This window comes from Schistocerca cancellata, chromosome 5 (genome assembly GCF_023864275.1).
Source record: "Schistocerca cancellata isolate TAMUIC-IGC-003103 chromosome 5, iqSchCanc2.1, whole genome shotgun sequence".
NCBI lineage: Eukaryota > Metazoa > Arthropoda > Insecta > Orthoptera > Acrididae > Schistocerca > Schistocerca cancellata.
The window spans coordinates 469,613,373-469,638,677 of NC_064630.1; positions in this window are offsets into that span (position 1 = coordinate 469,613,373).

Genomic DNA, 25,305 nt, shown 5'->3' on the forward strand with positions numbered 1-25,305 from the left:
TTATCATTAGATTGTCCTGCCCTTTACTAGTGATCACCACTCAGTATTCTTCCATGGTTAGGGGACCGTTCCCTGCATGTGACGATCGTTGTACAACTCACACACGTAGATATCAAATTGGACATAAGGCTTGTCATTACTTCAGTGGGGACTCCAACCATTGCTGTCGATTTTTTTCTATCTTAAAATTATTTTCCTTATTTCTTCTTGTGCGAAGGGATACACACGGTTATTATGTCTGTACTCTTCCCATAAATAAATCGGTGTGCGCAAGAAGATACGCTTCTAGCATGTCGTCCTCGGACCAACAAATACGGCAAGCAGAGTACTGAAAGAAAGGGAGCAATCAGGCGGACGGTGCAATCATGGTTCCCTTTAATTTGGCACGATGTCAACACTATTATTAGCGTCTCCCTGTATAAAAGAAAAAGAGAACAACTGCATGAGCAAATATTGACTGCATTTGATCAGCTATGACACAAATGATATGCATGTCAAAGTCAGGCACTCGTTGTTAATAAGCTAGTGCAATATATGCAATTAGACACGGTCTAACTATCTGCTCCATAACTAGATTAATAAATCCGAATCTTGTTGGCCTTTACGGTGCGGCAATCCTAAACAATCAAAGAGAAGACGTGGACAGTGCATTCTAAAACTTACATCTTCTCAGACTTACGTGCTGAGCTACGGATACTCTTTATCTGTATATTCATAAATTTATATTACGTTGGTGCCGGCCATAGTGGCCGTGCGGTTCTAGGCGCTACAGTCTGGAGCCGAGCGACCGCTACGGTCGCAGGTTAGAATCCTGCCTCGGGCATGGATGTGTGTGATGTCCTTAGGTTAGTTAGGTTTAATTACTTCTAAGATCTAGGCGACTGATGATCTCAGAAGTTAAGTCTCATATTGCTCAGAGCCATTTGAACCGTTTTTTTTATTACGTTGGTATTCTTGTCCAGGTGCGACACGTAACTGTTGTGTCCTCGTGAAGACACGTTATTTCGCTTGTAATAACAGATATTCGAGAAAGCCCAAAAGCGCGTGAAACCAGGTTGTAGTCGTGTGTTCTTTTTGCTTTTTAACACGGTAAACAGAGACAGTTTTGTTTTTATTTTTATTTTTATCACAGCTAAGCAGAATTTATCTGTTTACCATTTAGTAAATTCTTCCGGAAGACAGTGTATCTTAATTTACCTGATTAAATGAAATTGTGCAAGTAATTTGTCGCGTTTAGGTGTGAGTTTTGTAAACTGTTCTGTCTTTTTCTCGGTAAACTATTTAACGTATTCTTACTAGACAGTTATTTAGCACGAATGAGAAATGTATGACTTGCCATAGATTGCTGTAGCATTGTCACACCTGGGTTATGCTGTGATGTAAGCGGTAGTTATTTCTGTAGTTTTTTTGTGACATTAATAGCGTCAGAATTTGGAAAGTACTTGAGACTCTTCAGAGTTCTGATACTTTTACAACAGAGATACGACGACAGATAAGGAGAAGGGGGCTGCTAAGAAAGATAACGTTCAGGCTAAGGAGGGAGAAGGGTACAAAGAGGTGGGAACTGCCAACAACAGAGAGTTGGAACAGACGTAATAGGATTTAGTCCAACAGTTTTGTAGTAAACGTAGAAAATAAGTTTGACCTGCTGCTTCAGTTAGAAAAGGATAAGCCTCTGATAGATGAAGCTGTAGACATTGTTTAACAAACTTATAAGGATACAGGGGAGGACAATAAATAATGCTATCATCGTGGACATACTACTGTAGAATTCGTGTCTATTCTGAGCCATTATGAGTGACGTCGTCTGAACTTTTCTGTCATGAGAGTCAATTTGGAGTTGGATCGACAGATATGGTTCAAATGGCCCTGACCTCTATGGGACTTAACATCTGAGGTCATCAGTCCCTTAGAACTTAGAACTACTTAAACCTAACTAACCTAAGGACATCACACACATCCATGCCCGAGGCGGCATTCGAACCTGCGACCGTAGCGATTGCGCGGCTCCAGACTGAAGCGCCTAGAACCGCTCGGCCACACCGGCCGGCATCGACAGATATCCCAGGTTACAGAGCTAAACGTTGATGTTGTTGATTATACTAGGTATGGACTGCACCTCAGCTGGAAAGAGAAGGGAAAACTAGCAGAACGCCTAATGGAGGAGGAGAAATTGTTCCGAGTGGTAAAATAGCTGTGTTAAAATGCCTGTCTTCAGGACAAGGAGGGCAGAAAGGAACAAGGTTTTAACAGAGGTACGGGTTACAATAAATATTCAGTTTGAGGAAGTATCTAAATACCATAACCCTAGCATATTGACTTTGTGCAGACAGGTGTTTGTTGAGCATTTTCGGCAACAACGAAAATTATTTGTCCACACAATTACACTTCTGTCTGTGTGAAATGTCAGTTACCGTTACTGGAGCAGTACATGATTTTCATCAAAGTGGACGCTCCCAGTCCACGGTAGTTTGGCGCTGCATTATCCAGTCGCATTGTTAAGGAGTGACGCTAACCACTGCTTCCCCGACTAGTACCTGTAAGCAGTCATCGATATCCCCGGCGTTCCTTGGCGGAAGGGCTGTGCTGCCGCTCATCTCCACACCGCGCAGAGCTACTGAGAGGTTACCCGATGTCCATGAGAATGCTCCGGCAACACGCAGTCACTGTATGGACTACGCCGACCGCCAGCGAGATTTGCCCCCTGCCCGACACTGTTTACGTGAACGGATGCCACTGGACTGACATCCTCCAAAGACTGCTGAGACAGCGTGAGAACGCTCCGAGGCAGTGCGCTGTGATACCCCTGGCCAGGGCGCCGTCAAACACGAGTCGTAAATTCTTGTTCCGTTGATGTATCATTACCGGCCACGGTGCCGACCTGCCTGCTCCCCTACACTGCACGCTCCGTCATTCCGACAACAGTAGGTAACTCAGCCTTGGCCCCACCAGAAGAAAGTGCTCCAGACATCTAGGCAAATGCATTACAAGATGAAGATTACCATTTAACACAATAGAAAAAAGGAGTGGGGTTATAGAAGCAGAGACGAGCTTAATTAAAGGGGTTTATTCTAATGGCTTTTAGTATGCTCAATCCTAATACGGTAACAGAAAAGTTAGAGCACCCACCATTTTTTTCAGCTAACATTAAAGTAAGAATGTATTTTTATCGAGTTTCATTAAATACAGATTATTTGAAAGTCTTTGCGACAAATTTAGAGGAATGATAGATCATGTCATGTGGAACAACTTACGTTATACAAGGCCCGCTGAAACCTGACACTTCTAGACCACTTCGCAAACGCCATAAAGTTGGCAGTATAGCTGACAAACAAACAAGGCCCTGCGTCTTCTGAACCAATTACGACACAGCAACATAAGTCGGTTCGGATGTCGCCGCTACCACGTTGACGACTTCTGGGGTAACATTGTGTCTGCTACAGTATGCTTCTGTTGTGTTACCGCATCGACTACAGATTTGGTTTATTAAAAATGCCACAAAAGCGACGTCGTGCGCCAAGTGATAACCCGTCGCGTCGTGTGTGTCGTTAAATAGTCAGGCTTTATAACTGCAACGAAGGACGAGCAAGAAAAAGACTTTATTTCTGGTCATGGGCCCCATCGCTAAGCCCTACGGTTGTACATACACTTTCCCGTTGAAGATGAAGTAATTATTTTGGAGAATAACCTGTAATAAACTTATTAGTTCGGCAATTTGAATTTCAGATAATTTATAGTTGATCGCATCATCAACAAGAAAACCTATAAAAATATTCCCCGTTACAGAGAAGTACAAACAGCGCCAACAACGCGGAAAATAATAAACGAAATTCCATTCCTTTCCTAGGAAACCTATCCTGCAGGATAAAACATTTTTTAGAGAATAAATACAAATGTAATGTAAACTTCTTCACTGAAATAGCTTAAAGAAAAAATTTTGTGAATACAATTAACAACGTCAGTGATCCGTTTTCTAATTCAGGTGTGTACAAAATTATTTGTAATAATTGCCCCTGTTACTATATTGGTCCAGCTGCCTGGGCGATCAATGTAAGACAAAGTACATTTACCAAGAAACAAGGGTGGTAATGTGCACCAGTCCATATTCGAAGAATATTTAATCATTGCTAAATATTCCCGTAAAGATCTGGCTGACCGTAATTTTGTGTAAGGGGGTTAAAGGGCGGAAAATGGACTTACGTGAAGAACTGTAAATTTCAAGCACACACTCTGTAGGGATTGTAATCTGTTAAATGAACAGCCGCAACTTGCGAGTCGACAGTTTCTTGAAGGTTTTAAGCCAGCATATAATGGTTAATGTAGTTATTATTCGTTTGTGGCCTCCACTTGTCATTCATTCTCATCAGATTTCCATTTTTCTTGTAAAATATTTTATCTCTGCTTATCCTCCTTTTTAGTGCTGTAATTCATTTTTAAGGTTTCCCCACCTCCACCCTACCTCCCATCTTCCGTCATTTTACTACCTAAAATTTTTCTCATTCCCTTTTCGATATAATGTGACGATTGATAGCTTACACATTATTTGGTTGCTATGTGTATATATTTTCGCGCAAGTACACCACCTACCGATGTTTCCTATTTAGTGTACTGCGACAACTTGGTCAGTAGCCGCATGGCAACAGCCACGTACGGGCCGTTTCATTGCCTTTTAGTTCCATTTACAGTCTAGCGTGAGGGCTTTTACGTTTAGCCCAGGTCCAATGGGTATTTTTTTTAAGGATTTTATCTGGTTTTACTAATGGTCACACGTACCCTGTTACTTGAAGTGAGTTACCTGGCTCTGACATATGTCGTCGCCAATATGTGATTTTACGTGTAAGTAATTATTGTTTATTATACTGTTTTATTCATTGGTATTGTAGATCCTTTAAACCTTAACAGTCCGTTTTAAATACACTCCTGGAAATGGAAAAAAGAACACATTGACACCGGTGTGTCAGACCCACCATACTTGCTCCGGACACTGCGAGAGGGCTGTACAAGCAATGATCACACGCACGGCACAGCGGACACACCAGGAACCGCGGTGTTGGCCGTCGAATGGCGCTAGCTGCGCAGCATTTGTGCACCGCCGCCGTCAGTGTCAGCCAGTTTGCCGTGGCATACGGAGCTCCATCGCAGTCTTTAACACTGGTAGCATGCCGCGACAGCGTGGACGTGAACCGTATGTGCAGTTGACGGACTTTGAGCGAGGGCGTATAGTGGGCATGCGGGAGGCCGGTGGACGTACCGCCGAATTGCTCAACACATGGGGCGTGAGGTCTCCACAGTACATCGATGTTGTCGCCAGTGGTCGGCGGAAGGTGCACGTGCCCGTCGACCTGGGACCGGACCGCAGCGACGCACGGATGCACGCCAAGACCGTAGGATCCTACGCAGTGCCGTAGGGGACCGCACCGCCACTTCCCAACAAATTAGGGACACTGTTGCTCCTGGGGTATCGGCGAGGACCATTCGCAACCGTCTCCATGAAGCTGGGCTACGGTCCCGCACACCGTTAGGCCGTCTTCCGCTCACGCCCCAACATAGTGCAGCCCGCCCGCCTCCAGTGGCGTCGCGACAGGCGTGAATGGAGGGACGAATGGAGACGTGTCGTCTTCAGCGATGAGAGTCGCTTCTGCCTTGGTGCCAGTGATGGTCGTATGCGTGTTTGGCGCCGTGCAGGTGAGCGCCACAATCAGGACTGCATACGACCGAGGCACACCGGGCCAACACCCGGCATCATGGTGTGGGGAGCGATCTCCTACACTGGCCGTACACCACTGGTGATCGTCGAGGGGACACTGAATAGTGCACGGTACATCCAAACCGTCATCGAACCCATCGTTCTACCATTCCTAGACCGGCAAGGGAACTTGCTGTTCCAACAGGACAATGCACGTCCGCATGTATCCCGTGCCACCCAACGTGCTCTAGAAGGTGTAAGTCAACTACCCTGGCCAGCAAGATCTCCGGATCTGTCCCCCATTGAGCATGTAGGGACTGGATGAAGCGTCGTCTCACGCGGTCTGCACGTCCAGCACGAACGCTGGTCCAACTGAGGCGCCAGGTGGAAATGGCATGGCAAGCCGTTCCACAGGACTACATCCAGCATCTCTACGATCGTCTCCATGGGAGAATAGCAGCCTGCATTGCTGCGAAAGGTGGATATACACTGTACTAGTGCCGACATTGTGCATGCTCTGTTGCCTGTGTCTATGTGCCTGTGGTTCTGTCAGTGTGATCATGTGATGTATCTGACCCCAGGAATGTGTCAATAAAGTTTCCCCTTCCTGGGACAATGAATTCACGGTGTTCTTATTTCAATTTCCAGGAGTGTATGATGTAAAAATTGCCTAAATAGGTCCATGAACTTCAGAAGAAGACAATTTTATAATTGTGGAAACCATGGTCAAGGGTTGTTAATAAACTTTTGTACTTGCAAGTGATTTCTCAAATCATTCACCCTGTTTATTTCGTATACTGTTTCGGGTATACGTATGTGTAATATACGGGATAGTAAAGCAACGGATCTGTTGGTCAAGAATGCATTGGCTGGCAAGAAAATCTTTGTAGCCTGAAGAGGAGGCTGTTTTCGTAAGAATCTCGTGGATCAGAACAAAATTATATTCTTACTTCTACATCTTGACTGGGTCAAATCAAATAATTTGTGGATGCCTTATCCAGCGTTAGTGTGTGTTTCATGTATGTCGAAAAGACGGAAAGAAAGGGTGATTGTTGGACTTGACAACGAAAAACGATGTTTTGATTCCATCTGTGAATGAGAAAAGACTGTGAAAAGAAGGTCTTAGGCAAAAAGAAAGCCTCCCCATTGCATCTCTATAGTAGCCATTATGCTGGTAAAGTTCAAGATCCTAGACCGTTTGAAGGGCCTCACGAATAGTCTCTTTCTGAAGAATCATCTAGAAATCACCCTTAAAATTTGAGTGAGTGTTGTGAGGAACAATATCATGAAGACGTCAAAGTAATGGAAAGACAGTATCTCGGTCGTTGGAGCACTAGTATGATGAGAAACTGCCGCTAATCACTTCACTGAGACTTTCAAAAGGCAATTTTTGGGAAAAAATTCTGTATTAAATGCGTTAAGGAAAAGACAGACCCTTACCAGAAAGGTCTAAGACGGGGTATTGAACGTATACAAAGAGAGCGTTACGGAGGCGCTGAAAAAGCTGAACTGTCAAATGCTTGAGACACAGGAGCAAACTATCCCGTGAAAGACTAGTTACAGTGTGTCGAGAAACAATAGCAAGTGATGGACCTAGGCTTATACCACAATCTCCTGCGTCTACCTCTCTTACGGATCACGAACACAAGTCAGACTAATTACAACGTGCACAGAGGCATCTAAGCAGTCGTTCTTCCCATGCTCCATACGTGAATGTAACTGAAAAAAACCTAATAAATGGCACTTTTCCATTGTGAATTGCATTAGCTTACATTTCTCTACATTTATAGTGAACTGACGCTCATCGAAACAAGTATTTCTATTTCTACCCTCTGGATAAGTCATTCTGTATCTGCTTAAAGTCACTCAACGATGAGACTTCCCATACAAGATAGCGTCATTAGCAAACAACTGCAGATTTATGCTCACTCTATCCTCAGATCATTTATGTACACAGAGAACAAAAGCGGTATATCACACTTCCCTGGAGCATGCTTGACGATACCCTTGCCACTGATGAACTTCGCCGCCCAGGGCAAATTCTTCGAGACGTTGAAATATACCTATTTCGTGTGCTTAGACTTTCATAAAACAGTCTGCAGTGGCTCATTGTTCAAATGCTTTCTGGAATCTAGGAATACGGAATCTGCTTGTTCGCCTTCAGCAATTGCTCGCAAGACATCGTGTGTGAGATGGAAAGCTGACATTCGTACGAGCGATGCTTTCTAAATCCGTGCTGATTTGTGGACAGAAGTTTTTCTGCCTCAAGGAAACTTATTATACTAGAGCTTAGAATACGGTCAAGAATTCAACATCTTATGATTTCACCTTCACTCGCGCTCACAAGAGCACTCGAGTAAGTCAGCACTATACTTAGGTTGTAGTAGCATAGAAACCCTTGAATCACTTACATGGTGTTTATTCAGACCATTCTGACAACAGGAACAACTTAATATACTTTCGTAAGCGAGACACATGTATCTCGGAGCCAGAACGGGCTGCGAGCGGCTGAGGTGCACGACACTGCAGCGACTTGGCTGGGTGCCCTTTCACTGGTAGAAGGCGTGGCGGAGGAAGATGTGCTCGTAGAACTGCATGATGTTCTTGTAGTCGCGGAAGATGATCCAGTCGCGCAGCTGCTGGTCGAAGCCGTGGAGGTCGCGAAGCGAATCAGGCATCACGCTCCTCGGCACGTCTCGCTTCGGAATGTTCATGTGGTATAGCCCGCACTCTGCGTCGCACAGCACCTGCGACAGGAAGAGTAGCACACGAGACACGCTGGCTTATACACTAGTGGTAACGCCTCGCGGTTACTGCAGTAATCTAAATCAGATCCAAGTATTCCCGTTTCAACTTTAGTATCTATTTACACCTGTATTGTTGATTTTTCGTTTCCGAAATGGCCTACTCCGCTCTCGTCCGCACATAATTTTTATGTAAAGTAACAAAATTTTGTAACTTCATGTGTTGTTTTAGTCCCATTTTAACGGAATTGTGTTGGCAAACATGTCTGTAAAGTATTTGTGCTATACACTTAGGTGCGTCATGAGATGCACACATACAGGTGGCGGCAGTATCAGTACATAAGGTATAAAAGGGCTGTGCTGTCAATAATACGCAGGTTATTCATCTGAAAACTATTCCGACGTGATTATGTCCGCACGACGGGAATTAACAGACTGTGAATGGGGAATGATAGTTAGGGCTAGGCGGATGGGATATTCCATTTCGGATGTCGTTAGAAAATTCAATATTTCGAAATCCACAATGTCAAGAGTGTGCCGAGAATTCCAAAGTTGAGGCATTACCTCTCACCACAGGCAACGCAGTGTTCGCCGGCCCTCGGTTAGCTACAGAGAGCAGTGGGATTTGCGTCGAGTCGTCAAGAGTCGTCAGTGCTAACAGACAAGCAATAATACGTGAAGTAGCCACAGGAATAAATGTGGGACATAAGGCGAACTATCCGTTAGGACAGTGCAGCGAAATTTTGCGTTAATGTATTATGGCAACAGACGTCGGACGCGAGTGCCTTTGCTAAAATCGCGACACTGCCTGCAGCGCCTCTCCTGGGCTCGCGGCCATATGGGTTGGACCCCAGACCACTGGAAAACGGCGGCCCGGTCAGGTGAGTCCCGATTTCAGTTGGTAAGAGTCGGTGGTAGGGTTCGTGTGCGGCGCAGACCCCACGAAGCCATGAACCCAAGTTGTCAACAAGGGCTGTGCAAGCTGACGATGGCTCCATAATAGTGTGGGCTGTGTTTACATGGAATGGACTGGGTCCTCTAGTCCAAGTGAACCGGTCATTGACTGGAAATGCGGCACGTAATCGGGCCACAGTTGTTCGCAATTGGTTTGGGGAACATTCTGGACAACTAGAGCCAATGATTTGGCCATCCATCGAACATTCATGGGCATAATTGAGAGGTCAGTTCGTGCACAAAATCCTGCACTGGCAACATTTCCGCAATGGTGGACAGCTATAGAGACAGCAAGGTTAAATATTTCTGCAGGGGACTTCCAACAACTTGTCGAGTCCATGCCACGTCGAGTTGCTCCAGTACTCCGGGCAAGAGGAGGTTCCACAGGACATTAGGAGAATTAGGAGAGATCCCATGACTTTCGTCATCTCAGTGTACTTCGTTCATTATAAGAATAAACCTGATGCAGATAAACACAAACTGGAAGATTGGTCAGTAGTCGTAGCACACTTACACTGGTGTTGTTATGCTCTTGTCGACCTATGTGGCCGAGCGGTTCTAGGCGCTTCAGTCCGGAACCGCGCTGCTGCTACGGTCGCAGGTTCGAATCCTGCCTTGGGCATGGATGCGTATGGTGTCCTTAGGTTAGTTAGGTTTAAGTAGTTATAAGTCTAGGGGACTAATGACCTCAGATTTTAAGTCCCATGAACCATTTTTATTATGCTCTTGGTATTAGGTCCTACTTATGTATTAAGATCGTATCACTGCATTACTGTAAATGCAAGTTTAAGATATTGCAATGTGTTAACAGCCACCCATGTTTTTCTTGATCATATTTAGCTGTGTAGCTTTTATTTCAAATATCATGTACAGTCGCAGTCTCTGTAAACGGTATCTGTGCTCTCATTGTCCCGTGTTTAATACGTGCGGTGAAAATGGCTGACGCTTCTTCCTGCTGAAAAATGCGCGTGGAAAACCGTTAAAAAGTGGCGAGGAACACGATGTTCTTTATGTTTCTCACAAGCTTACTGAGAAAATTGACTTGAATTTTTCCGAGGAACTATATTTACTAACGTTAAGATGTGTTTGTAAACAAGGTGTGCGGAAGTGAATCGGTAGCTTTGGCGAATGGTAATTGTGTAATCTATGGATTGCTGGTTTAAATCTCGCTGTGGTCTTTTTTCACGATCGATTCGAATACTTTCATCGTTTAAATATAAAATTCATCAAATATTTATATTTCTAGAGTAATCGCAGTGCATAGGGAGTAGAGAAGAATAGACTAGACTGCCGTTAAGCTCCTCATAAGCTACCCATTTCTGTAGTCAGTTAAGCGACGCTAGAGGTGGTATAAAGACCATCGCCACTGGGTAGTGAATCACTGGAAACGAGTGAAGACTCAAAGGAGTGATTTGGAAGGATGAAAAAAGCTGTAACTTGTTACAGTCTGATGGAAGGGTGTACGTTTGGAAAATTCCTGTATAATGTTACCTGCCATTAAGTTTGGTGCCAATAGTGAACTACATACGACGTGGTGTTATAGTATGGAGGTTATGGGGGTGTTTGTTATGGTTAGAGTGTGGTCCGTGTATTGCTTAAGGGGGGTGTTCAGAAGGTGGTTTGTGTAAAAAAATGTCGATATTTATTTTCTTATGGAAAATTGTTATTTCAGTCTTTCTCTTTAATTGTATGTATGCTCCGTTGATTTTGGATGATTATAAAAATTTATAATTTATTTTTAAATGATTTAAGGAATAAGTAATTTTACAGGTTCCATGAGCACTTGTTCAGTTTCGGGAGGAAACCTCGGGAACTGTTTGCTCTAGAAGGCGGTGATTTATGTTGTTTTCTTGTACCGCATTACATCTTTCGTTGTGTATACTTGGGCTTGTTGCTATTTGAGTTGTATTTCTCTCTCTAATATGGCTCTACGAAAGAGAATAGTTTAACTACATAAATTTTTGGCACTTTCACTAAAAATATCATACGTTTATTCCTAACAAAGTTGAATACTTGATAGTAGACCAGTGAATGTATGACTCTAAGTCCTGGATATATTTGTTTTATTACCTTGTGTAGTTCCAAAGAAAGCGGGATATACATACAAATTTAACATTAATACTCCCCTTAAGGAAACGCTAAATGTAGAAAAATATGAACACATTTTATGTCATTGTATACTGTGTACAGCAGAGGATCAATTTGGAAACAGTGGTTAGTGGTGTCAGAATGATATTCTACCCTTTCATATCGCAGCATCTGTGAGACAATGGTCTGTGGTCAGTCACAATCCTGAAATTGACTGGCCTGTCCAGAGTCCAGACCTGAAACCAATGTAACACCTTTGGGATGCATTAGAACGTCAACTTCGCTCCGGACCCGAGCGTCCAACATTGCTGTCGGAACCTCCTCTAGTTTCGGCTCTTGAGGAAGAATGGGCTGACATTCCTTCAGAGACAGACACCTCATTGAACTGTCCCGAGCAGAGCTCGAGCCGTCATAAAGGCGAAGGGTGGACATACCCAATGTGTCCAGCTGATTCGATCTGGTAGAATATTTTGATACTGACAATTTCCTCCCCTATTGCTAACAAGTATCGCAATATCAGAAAATATTCAGACTTTTCGTTCATTGAGTTTGTACCTAGAAGCAAAATTTGTATGTGCTTTGATCCTACTCCTTAAATGGGGTCAACTTATTATTGCTCAGTAGAAGAAATTGTATGCTCCAAGATGTGACATATGCGCAACGCTTCGATTCCCTCCCTTTGACAGTGTATGAGTCCCTCATTTCTGTTAGTACTGCTCTCAGCATGTATCTGAAATTAAAAGTGATATCAATATGCATTCTTTCTGTCGAGTACAGCGACCACGTTCTCTTAGCAGTTCAAAATAACGAAACAAATTTTTCGATAAGATTTGGTACCTAGGACATCTACAACTAAGAGGCATAATTAATAATTTAGAGAGCTCCGTTTCAGCTGTACTAATATTTAATCAAACCACGATCACCATACAACTGAAGGTGGGACTTTAAAATCTCGAAACATATCGTGGTTTGAGCAAATATTAGTACAGTTGAAGCGGATCTCTCTAAATTTTTCGAAACAAGAGGGCAAGAAAGAAGTAGAAACGAAAATATTTACTGTTGTTATTCCCGTATTAGATCCAAGCTGATACTTGGTGGTGAGTTCCTTCTCCTAAATAAGAGATATGATTCAATTTTTCGATGCAATCAAAGGAAAGCTTTTTTTTTCTTAGCTTGCGTTTAATTTTTTTTAACCCAAGCTCTGGTGATACTTGGGGACTTTCATTCATAATTAAATGCTTTATCTTGATATTCAAATGAGATAACTTGAATAAGACAAAGAGTGAAACAAATTCAGCAGTTTTTTGTAATTTTAGGGCGTCACTGTTCAGAAACTACAGACAAGTGTTAAAATGAACTTAGGAATTTTCATTTCAAATTGTTCGTAGAGAGAACAAGAGAAAATTCAGGTAGATGTGCTAACATTGTCTTGGGCACTTTGTTCATCGGACATTAAATGACGCAAATTCCTAACAAAATTAAACAACTGCGTAGAAGCTTGAAATTATTCCAGCTGGAAATACCCGGGCTTACTCCGGAACTTCGGTAGAATGTCCTCCTACTTCGTCACAGCACTGTGTCAAAAAGCACTCAATAACAACGAGTCTTATAAGGAAAATCTACGGCCAAATCAAGACGGATTTCGTGAAATAGTAAGACGATTACCATCTAAGCAGGTACGAAAACCAACTATTTCACAGTTTTAAAGAAAAAAAGCCTTCCACAGGACAAATGACAACAAAGGAATTCTTGCCAAAAGCGCATCAAGAACAGTCGACTGCAGGCAAAGCAGTGCTAAAACTGCACCACCAACAGCGCCATACGGAAGCTCTAGAAGGGAAGGGGACGTATGTGTGTGTGTGTGTGTGTGTGTGTGTGTGTGTGTATGTATGTATGTGTGTGTGTGTGTGTGTGTGTGTGTGTGTGTGTGTGTGTATGCGTGTGTGTAGAACATCCTCCTTCTTCTTCATTGCACTGTGCCACAAAGTACTCGATTGTTAGTAGAGGGGAGATTACGGGTGAGGCTGAAGTCTGAGATGAACACCTCTAATCTGTACAGTGATAGCCATATCGAAGGTTTAGTATGTTGTTTGCAGTGAAAAAGGTTGCAGGTGTTTTTTGTAGTAACGACTTCGTTCTTTTGTATGAAAATGAATCAGAGAATTTGCATTGAAAGTTTGTTATAAGAACGGAAGAAAGTGCAGCAACGTTTTAGATATGTTACATAACGCTATTGGTGAGTGTGCTATAAATAAAACAAGAGCTAACGAAGTTTGTGACTCGACTGAAGTTTTTTTTTTTTTTATAGGGAGGACACAGCATGTTGTCTTGGATGGACTGTCATCCACAGATGAAGAATTAATTTCTGGGTGTACCCCTTGGAAGTGTGTTGGGTCCCTTGCTGTTCATGAAGTACATTAATGACCTGGCGGACAATATTAAAACTAACCTCAAACTTTTCAGAAAATGATGCGGTTATCTGCACAAATGGGCATCAGACCCTGATAAAATTTCAAAATGGTGCAAAGGCTGGCAACTTGCTTTAAATGTTCGGAAACGTAAAATTGTGCCTTAGGAAACGAAAAAACGTTGTATCCTATGAGGAAGAGGAGATTACTGTTTAACATCCCCTCGACAACGAGGTCATTAGAGACGGAGCACAAGCTCGGATTAGGGAAGGATGGGGAAGGAAATTGGCCGTGCCCTTTCTAAGGAACCATCCCGGCATTTGCCTGAAGCGATTTAGGGAAATCACGGAAAACCTAAATCAGGATGCCCGGACCCGGGATTGAACCGTCGTCCTCCCGAATGCGAGTCCAGTGTGCTAACCACTGCGCCACCTCGCTTGGTTGTATCCTATGAATATAATATCAGCGAGTCACAGTTGGAATCGGAACACTTGAGTGTAGCACTTTGTAGGGATGTGAAATGAATGTGTACATACACCCCTGGAAATGGAAAAAAGAACACATTGACACCGGTGTGTCAGACCCACCATACTTGCTCCGGACACTGCGAGAGGGCTGTACAAGCAATGATCACACGCACGGCACAGCGGACACACCAGGAACCGCGGTGTTGGCCGTCGAATGGCGCTAGCTGCGCAGCATTTGTGCACCGCCGCCGTCAGTCTCAGCCAGTTTGCCGTGGCATACGGAGCTCCATCGCAGTCTTTAACACTGGTAGCATGCCGCGACAGCGTGGACGTGAACCGTATGTGCAGTTGACGGACTTTGAGCGAGGGCGTATAGTGGGCATGCGGGAGGCCGGGTGGACGTACCGCCGAATTGCTCAACACGTGGGGCGTGAGGCCTCCACAGTACATCGATGTTGTCGCCAGTGGTCGGCGGAAGGTGCACGTGCCCGTCGACCTGGGACCGGACCGCAGCGACGCACGGATGCACGCCAAGACCGTAGGATCCTACGCAGTGCCGTAGGGGACCGCACCGCCACTTCCCAGCAAATTAGGGACGCTGTTGCTCCTGGGGTATCGGCGAGGACCATTCGCAAACTTCTCCATGAAGCTGGGCTACGGTCCCGCACACCGTTAGGCCGTCTTCCGCCCACGCCCCAACATCGTGCAGCCCGCCTCCAGTGGTGTCGCGACAGGCGTGAATGGAGGGACGAATGGAGACGTGTCGTCTTCAGCGATGAGAGTCGCTTCTGCCTTGGTGCCAATGATGGTCGTATGCGTGTTTGGCGCCGTGCAGGTGAGCGCCACAATCAGGACTGCATACGACCGAGGCACACAGGGCCAACACCCGGCATCATGGTGTGGGGAGCGATCTCCTACACTGGCCGTACACCACTGGTGATCGTCGAGGGGACACTGAATAGTGCACGGTACATCCAAACCGTCATCGAACCCATCGTTCTACCATTCCTAGACCGGCAAGGGAACTTGCTGTTCCAACAGGACAATGCACGTCCGCATGTATCCCGTGCCACCCAACGTGCTCTAGAAGGTGTAAGTCAACTACCCTGGCCAGCAAGATCTCCGGATCTGTCCCCCATTGAGCATGTTTGGGACTGGATGAAGCGTCGTCTCACGCGGTCTGCACGTCCAGCACGAACGCTGGTCCAACTGAGGCGCCAGGTGGAAATGGCATGGCAAGCCGTTCCACAGGACTACATCCAGCATCTCTACGATCGTCTCCATGGGAGAATAGCAGCCTGCATTGCTGCGAAAGGTGGATATACACTGTACTAGTGCCGACATTGTGCATGCTCTGTTGCCTGTGTCTATGTGCCTGTGGTTCTGTCAGTGTGATCATGTGATGTATCTGACCCCAGGAATGTGTCAATAAAGTTTCCCCTTCCTGGGACAATGAATTCACGGTGTTCTTATTTCAATTTCCAGGAGTGTAGTAAAACTGTGCACTGAAGTACATAGTAAAACTGTGCACTTAAAGAAACGAAAAAACATTGTATCCAACGAATACAATATTAGTGAGTCACGGTTGGAATCGGTTAACTCACTTAAATATCTGCATGTAACACTTTGTAGGGATACGAAATGGAATGAGTATATAGACTCAGTCGTGGAAAAAGCAGATGGTAGACTTCGATTTATTGTTAGAATACTAGGCAAAGGCAATCAGTCTACTAACAGACTGCTTACAAGGCACTCGTGCGACCCATCGTATTAAATTGCTCTAGCATCTGGGAGCCGTACCAAAGAGAACTAGCAGGGGACATTGAACTTATACAGAGAAGGGCAGCACGACTGATGGTTCAAATGGCTCTGAGCACTATGGGACTTAACTTCTGAGGTCATCAGTCGCCTAGAACTTAGAACTACTTAAACATAACTAACCTAAGGAGATCACACACATCCATGCCCGAGGCAGGATTCGAACCAGCGACCGTAGCGGTCACGCGACTCCAGACTGTAGTGCCTAGAACCGCACGGCAGCACGACTGATCACTGGTATGTTTGACCCCTGGAGAGTGTCACTGATGTAAAGAAAGAACTGAACTGACAGACACTTGAAGATGGATGGAAACTATTCCGAGAATGTCTACTAGCAAAATTTCCAGAACCAGCTTTAAATGACGACCATAGGAGCACATTACACCCTCCTACATGTTGATCCCAGAGGGATTTTGAAGGCAAGATCGGATTAATTACAGCATGCACACAGGCATTTAAACCGTTCTTCCTGCGCTCCATACGTGAATGGAATTGGAAAACGCCCTATTAACTGATACAGCGCGACGTGCCTTCTGCTATGCTCTTCACAGTTTTTCGCGGAGTATAGATGCAGATGGAGGTGGCGTAAAAATTCCGAAGAAGGCAGTGCAGACGTTGAAGGCGACGAGAACGCTGGATGTCCCAGCACTCTGTAACCAATTAAATCGTGGAAAAAAATTCTGAACGATAGCCGAAACACAATAGGCAAAGTTGTTGATGATGTTGGCACGTCTACTGTCTTACGCCACTTATTTGTTTCGGCTGGTTTGCGTACGAAATGTCTGGCAGCCGAATTTAATCAGAAATTTTGTATTTCGAAAAGGAAAACAAGTGACGAATGCAATTTCTCAGGAATCTCTAGGTGAAGTCAACAACTATGCGGACCTAACAAAACGTGTCATAACAGATGATGAATCACTGATTTAAGAATATGACGTCAAAAGTAAGGCTCAGTCATCCCAGTAGAAGCACTCTAGATCGCCACGACCTAAATAATCTTAGCAAATGCTTACCGAGTCTTCGATTTGAACGGCACGGTGCATCAGGAGTCGCTGTCACAAATTTAAACGGTCAATAAGTAATACTACTTACTAGTTCAATGTGGTTCAGTGTCGTCTGCGTGAAACAATCCGAAAAACAAACGCCCGGATTTATGGTGAAACTACTATAGCTCTTGTACCATACACCTAGTCACACTTCGTTACTTGTTCATGAGCGTTTGGCCAAAAACTGTACTGTAATGATGTCTCATGAGTCATATTCGCCAGACAAGGCCCCGTGTCCCCTGTTACCAAAAATACAAAACCTTAAAGAGCCGTCGTTTTAGTAGCATAGATGAGATTAGAAAGACGTTGGTTGCTGAGAGAGGAAAAAGCTTTCCTCAAAGATAAAATTCCAGAAGTATTTCGAGGATTGGAAAAAGTACTGAATTGTGTAATATATGGAGGGGACTGTTTTGTTAGGAGATACAACTCATGTAGACGAATAACTAAGATTCTTCCAAAAAAAAAAAATTCTGGTTATTTTATGAACACACCTTGTACTCAAAAGTACTGGTGCACTTGTCGTGAGTTAGAAGAAAACCACCGATAGTACTTTAAACAACTGGATTTACGAATTGAGAATGGTAGCAGTAGAGGTGCTATCCGGCGCACTTTTTTAGTCGTAAAGTTTAAATTTATTTAAATCACGTGACCCAGGCGAGGCCCACGAGGAAGACAGTCCGTGGCGCATACGTCACGAAGGCAGGCCTGAGCTCGCCTCGCTCGCTCAACTCAGCAGACGAAATGCGTTAACCTGTTAACTCGCAACTGGGTGTGTACGTACTAACGAGAATTGCATCTTCTACTAGAATCTGCTATTATGAAGTCTACTGATTACTAGTCGTACAACAAAATTTAAGATCAATTCTCGACATAAATGGTAGAACGGCATCTTTATAACATTCAGTCTCTTCTGCTAAACAGTTCTTGTGTCATACAAAATGTGGTGCCTATGCAACAGATAATAACTTTGGCATGATTTTAATTTTATTATACCTCAGTACAACCGTAAGAAATTATTAGTAGGATTAATCGACTTCCTATCATTGCGGGGATAATAACGGTAAGACTGCATAGTAGTGGCTTCCAGTAGAGGATGTAATTCTCGTTTGTACATAGACATCCGGTTACGAGTTAACAGGTGTAGAAACGCCGTTCGTCTGCTGAGTCGAGCGAGCTCGGCTTACCTTGGTGACGTACGCGCCGCGGCCTCGTGGCAGCCACACCCCCTCTTACCTGTTCAAAAATGGTTCAAATGGCTCTGAGCACTCTGGGACTTAACATCTATGGTCACCAGCCCCTAGAACTTAGAACTACTTAAAGCTAACTAACCTAAGGACATCACACAACAGCTCTTACCTGTCATGTGGCAAGCCACTCCTTCTCTTCCCTATTACGTAACAAGCTACACCCGTTCCCCTTACCCTATCTTCAGTCAGTCGCAGTGTAGTATTAAAATTAAAAAGCAAATCAGTATCCAAGAACACAGAAGTAACCTAGTAGCGTTTATTAGAGTATCATGTACAAAAAACTGAAGTAAGTCTGTCTAGAACTTGTCGAGACTTCTGGTTAACAACCTTGAACTATGATTTCATATAGAAGCGTAGATCTTATATATTAATGTATATATATCGTATATATCAAAAATGTGTATCCTATGTCTGCCTGAACGTTTATTAGAGTATTGTGTAAAAATTTGAGTCAAACGCAGTGTGCAGTTTTCGCAAATACCTCCGACTGTGCTGTATGTATGTGTGTGGAAGCTTATATCGTTAGCAGCGGCGCTTTCCAGCACGGCTATCTCACCTTCCTCAGCCAGCTTTTAGGCTATACTTTCCTCGACCACCCATAAGCCTTGCGCCAGACAACAGGAATAAAATGCCCCTTCGAGGATGGAGTAAACCAGACAAGAATCTAAATATTTTCTGAAAACCTTTCCCCTTTATATATACTATAAATGTGTAGGCTAATTCTTTCCGAACGTTTATTAGAGTACCGTGTAAAAACTGGGAGTAAATCGGTCAAGAATTTCTCGAGATCTTTGGTGACAAACTTAAACATTGACTTGTCTTTATATAATAGTATAGAAGAGATTAACGAATTGGTAATAAATAATTGTCAAACTTGAGTTTAACCTACGTAATATTCTACGAAGTTTAGCAAACGCGAAATAAGATCAACTGTTGATTTATACCCCTATCGCCAATATTGTCCAAGAGGTGGCTGTACTAGAATTATTTTGCTCACAAACACACACACAAATTGGTGCCAAAAACATAATTGTAAACTCCGAAGTATGCTATATCCATACCAAACACATGTGGTTTAAGAAGCATTACAGCCACTTGATACTTAAAGCAACACAAAAGAACGAATCTAACCTGACCATGCTAAAATACTACAAAAACATACAGACAAATATATTCCTGAATGTAATTGTTTACGCATACTCATGGTGTAACACACTCAAAGATCTAAGTAATGCAACGATATCTAAATACAGTACATAAGGATTGTGCAATCCGATGCCGTGTGCTGTCATAGCCTAACGTTTCTCAGCGCCAGTTTATGAGCGGTGAAGATAATGTACCACTATAAAAATATAATCGATAATATTGATCAGCAGTTACTACAAATGATTATGCATTGTCACGGTTAAGTAAGAATCGAATTTCTGCGATCGGAACTATAGTACCAAGGCTGTTTAAAAAGTTTGCCAGTCCAAAACAAAGTTGTCTAAAAATTTAAGGACTGTATGGCCTACAATCACCTACTAAGTAACATCAACGTGTAGTAAAGGCGTGTTATGAAAAAAACCGGTCTCGCACAGTACAGGCAAACAGTATTTTAGGGAGGGAGGAAAAACGTTTTTTTATTACTTAAACTACAACACGATTTCAGGAATGAAGTTGACACAAAACCAAAGATGATAGAGTTGCAACATCTCAAAAGAAGATGACAAGTTGGCATCTCGAAAGTAAATTCTATGATAAAATTATTCTTTTTTTTTTCGAGTAAAAAATAGCACACCCGCGTGTAGGCTGCGTGCCATAACAGGCAATTACATTTATTAATCTCTTCGAAAATTCGACCAAACACAGTTGTACTATTCCTCAAAATATGTAAGATTTCGCAAACTTTGCGGGAACAGTGGACCTACAAATTAAATAGTTCCACATATAAATGTCTCTATTACTTATTAAAATACACCCAGCTTACTAACTGACATTACTTAAATAAATTATACGTTACTTCAGTCTTAGGTAGCATGCATTAAACACACAAAAAGTGATTACAAAACACACACATGAACTCTACTGCAGCTCTAACTTACAGCTTAAAGTGTACCCAGAATTAACAAACTAAACAATGTTATTCTCATCTAAAAAAAACTAATCTGATGTTATAGATACCTGATGCTAGATTATTAACTCCATCTTGCAATATAAAATGTTCATCAACTCACGCTTTTAAACAGTTGAAACTACATGACACATCAATCGAATAACGTGCTAAACAGGAGTAAAACACGTTCGTATACTCCCTTTGTTTCCTTTTTGGGTGGGGCAACGTTGGTCAGTTGACAAGATGACTACCATACCTTCTTTGGATATTTTTGGGTGTCGGAATGTTGGTAAATCGACAAGGTGACCATTACTACCCCACACATGCATATGTCTGTACTCGGCAAAATATGACGTGATTGGAGATTTCTCGACTGCACATGACGTTGACTAAGCAAGTTGAGACTGGTTCAAGCAATTTACGACAGGCAAACATGAGTTGAAACTTATCAAGTCAGGATTTGTTCCCACAGTGTAGTGGAAGTCAGCTACTAATGGGACCTTTTCTTTATGTTGCGTGACCACAGATGAGAGATGACATTTAATGAAAGGGCAGAGATGGAAAGATGTGAAATTTGTTTTGGTGTATAAATCAGAAATGAAATTTAATGACGACGCAATGAGAGAAGAAAAATATTTTAATTTAAGTGAAGAGATAGTACAGTACTTACCTTTCACATATAGGTACAGGGTGTATGTCATTGCCACAACAAATAGACTGCAGATTAACAGTGGCAGCTATGTTAACTGATAATCGTTGTCCACTGACCACCATTCGCGACTAACTATCATGATTATCATTCTACATTACCTACCACTGTATATCGACCATCATTCCGTCCTGTCTCCACTGACCATTAGACTCAACCATGGGAACTGACCTAGCATTCAATTTTTTTATACACCGTATTTAAAGTAATACCCAAGCCATACTTGCATATTTGCAATTACTTCTTTCTTCTAATGACAACTTATGTTCTTCCAAAGTGAACATCTTAATTTATGCCTCTGCTCGCGTGGATAAGCCATAAATGGTAAATGCGAAAAACTAATAAACAATAAATCCGAAATGGTAAACGGGAATCAGTCAACAGTAAATGGTGAATTATGAACGGTACAGAATTTTCATATTGGAGTGATGGGAATGGGCCCTCTTATGTGTGACGTAAGAGATGGATAACATTCAAAACTAGTCGAAAGCACAGCAACGGATATTTCTTGCCAATATGAAACATATGACATCAGTGGTACATTTCATAATTCGTACTGATAAATAAATGACAACGATTTTACTGTTTGACTATTACTGTTCACAGTTCACCAATCACCATTTATCAGGAGCCAATTGTCATTCATCACTTACCGTTCACCATTTACTGTTCACTGTTTACCGTTCGTTGTTTACTGGTCGATATTGGCCATACACCTTTCACAGTTCACTGTTGGACATTTGCTATTTGCTGTATTACCCATTTTAACTGTTTTACCCATTTTACCCATTTTCCATTTACCTCTCACCCTTGTGAACAGGGGTGCAAATTGAGATATTCACTTTGGAAGAATATAAACTGCTGTTGGGAAAAAGAAGAAATAATTGCAGATGTGCAAGCAGCGCTTACCCAATGTGTGAAATATAGCCGACTAATGGTCCGTTTACATGGTTTGAAACTCATAGTCAATGGAGAGAGGAGGTAGAATGATGTTCAGTGGAGAATGGTGGTCAGTGGATAACAATGGTCAGTTTGCGAAGTTAGCACCATTACCCAGCATACTATTGGGTGGGGCCCTAACACACACACTGCTTACACGTACACGTGATAAATACTATACTGTCCACTCATTTAAATTAAACTATTTTTCATATTTCTCTGCCTTGTCATTCAATTCCATCTCTCTATAAGCCACAACAAATTTCATATCTTTCCACCTCTGCCCCTTCATTAAATATCATCTTTTATCTGTGGTCACACACTAAAAATAAAAATCCCTCCAGTAGCTGACACTTACTACACTGTTGGAGCAAATCTTGACTTAATAAGTCTCAGCTCCCTTCTGTTTGCTGCAGCTTGCCAGAACAAGTCTCAACTTGGTTAGTCATTATATGTGCTGATGTATGCGCATGTGCAGTCAATAAACCTGCAAGCATGTCATATTTTGCCGAGTAGAGACAAATTCATGTGTGGGATAATGATTATCACCTTACAATTTTCCAAAAATCGCCCCCACATAAAATTATCCAGAGGGGGTATGGCAGACTATTTTCTCAACTGTCCAACATTGCCCCACCAAAAAATATCCAGAGAGGGTATGGGAGTCGTCTTTTCAATTCATCAACATTCCTCACGCAGCACTATCGGGTGGGCTAATGATAGTCATCCACAATTTTGTTGTAATATGACGAAGTGACTTGTTACAAGCAGTCAAAACCTCGCCAAACTATTTGGAACTCGCTGAGTGATGTAAGAGAGGCTACACGAAGATGTTTTCGTATCCTTATCTGTTGTAATTGTAGTTACTGTGTAGAACACTCTTTTAGTTTGAAAAACCTATATTTTGTGTAAACTATGTCACAATCTTCCCTGCTTACATTATCACCATAACATGACAAACGTTTTGTACTGCAAGGTAAAATTAATAACCTAGCATGCAATCACTATAATGATTGGTGACTCTGAAAGTATAGTAAGCCTCGTTTCTTACGCAGTGTAATTAAATGTGTATTACCTCTACCCGGCATGCTGTTCGTTCGATTTGTCATGTCGTTTCAACTGTGTAACAGAACAAGTTGATAAAATTTTAAATTGCAAGATGAAGTTAATTATGTAGGATGAGGTTCCAATAATATTTGACCCACTTCATATCAGATGAGTTTTTTGGATGGAGCAGCATTATTTATTTTGATAACTTAGGGTCCACTTTATTCTGTTAGAGGTGCAGTAGTGCTCATGTGTGTGTTTTGCAACCAATTTTTGTACGTTTAATGGGTGGTACTTAAAACAGGTGTAAGGTCGTCTACTAACCTATTATTTATTTAAGTAGTGTCAGTAAGTTGTATATATTTTAGTAAGTAGTACAGACACATTAGTTCTGGAGTTGTTCAACTTGAAGTTCCATCTTGTTCACAGTGTTTGGAAAAGCTTACATATATTACAGTTATATTTTGCTACAATTTTCCTAGACGTCAACAATTATACTTGCATAATACAATATGCCATATGCATATGTATGTGTGTGTGTGTGTGTGTGTGTGTGTGTGTGTGTGTGTGTAGACAAAGCAGTCGTTCTCCCGTTTAAATGATAAGTCGTAATAAAACACTTTCTTCCTTCCTTCCATCCAAAAAGTTGAGTTACTTCTTTCTTCATTTCTAAAACTGTGTTTGGCCACGTTGCGTGAGTGTGGTCTTTTTCGTTATACATCTTTGTTACATGTTGGTGTTATTTAGTAGTTGACTGTAGTTGGTAAACATTTTTGAGAGTCTTAGTTCCAATTTGTATACCTTTTAAAGAGCCTTGGCTCCATAGTTCTGATTGCAGTAGTTCGTTTCGGGGTAAATCTCGACTAGTCCCAATCATTTGTGATAATTACCAATAGTATCGTCGATTATATTTTTCTAGTGATACATTATCTTCACCGCTCATAAATTGACAATGAAAAACATTAGGTGACGACAGTACACAGCATCAGATTACAGGCTTTTTACGTTATGTATTTAGATACAGTTGTGACACTGAAATATTTAATTTGAGGGTTTTATTCCAAGAGGATACCTAAAGATTGTGTGTTTTCCTCCTGTTTTAGCCTGATCAAGTTAGTTTCGATCTTTTAAGCGTCACTAAATATCAACTGGTTGTTGTATTTCTTAAGCTACATGTGTTTGGTATGAAAATAGCATACTTTAGAGTTTGCAATCCAGTTTTGGACGCCCATTTGACAAAAGTATGTGTGTGTGTGTGTGTGTGTGTGTGTGTGTGTGTGTGTGTGTGTGTATTCGACGTAAACATCGCACTTTTTTCGCTACCAATGCATTTTTCTAGACATTTTAGACTTGGAAAAAATATTCTGACACTTGACAAGCATCACAGATATACAAAATGAATTTGAGCCTCTGTTGTGTCTTACATTATGATACATCAAATAAGCTTTGAATGTTTTCTAGTGCAGCTACCTATTGAAGAACGTAGACAACAGGGGCATAAATCAACAGTTCATTTGATCTCGCTTTTTCTAAGTTTCGCAGAATATTATTTCAGTGAAACTCATGTCTGAAAATAATCTATTACCAATTCATTAATATATTCCATATTACTATACAAAGACAAGTTGTTTGTTACTAGAAATCTCGAAAAATTCTTAACCAGTTTACTATAAATTTTTACACAATACTCTAATAAACGCTCGGAACGACTAGAGAGAGAGAGACAGAGGCAGAGAATTGTTATTAGTAATTAGGATAATGGGCAAGGGGCACTATATTACTAGTGTGGGTAAGTTAAGAATTTGGTCTGGCACAAATTTTCAACTTGTAATTCCTTTGTGTCTTGATTCATAATGGCTGCTGGATCAAAATGTTGTCTTTTCTTTCGGGTATAGCTCCTAGAAACTCTAATACGGCCGCAACTTCACAATTACCTGCGCATTAGCTATAGTGAAATCCTATCACGGTACATATAACTGCTTCTGGTAAAACTGTTCAAATTCCCGACTTCAGTGAGTGTCTCTACCACTCCTCAGTATTGGTACTCATTCACTGGA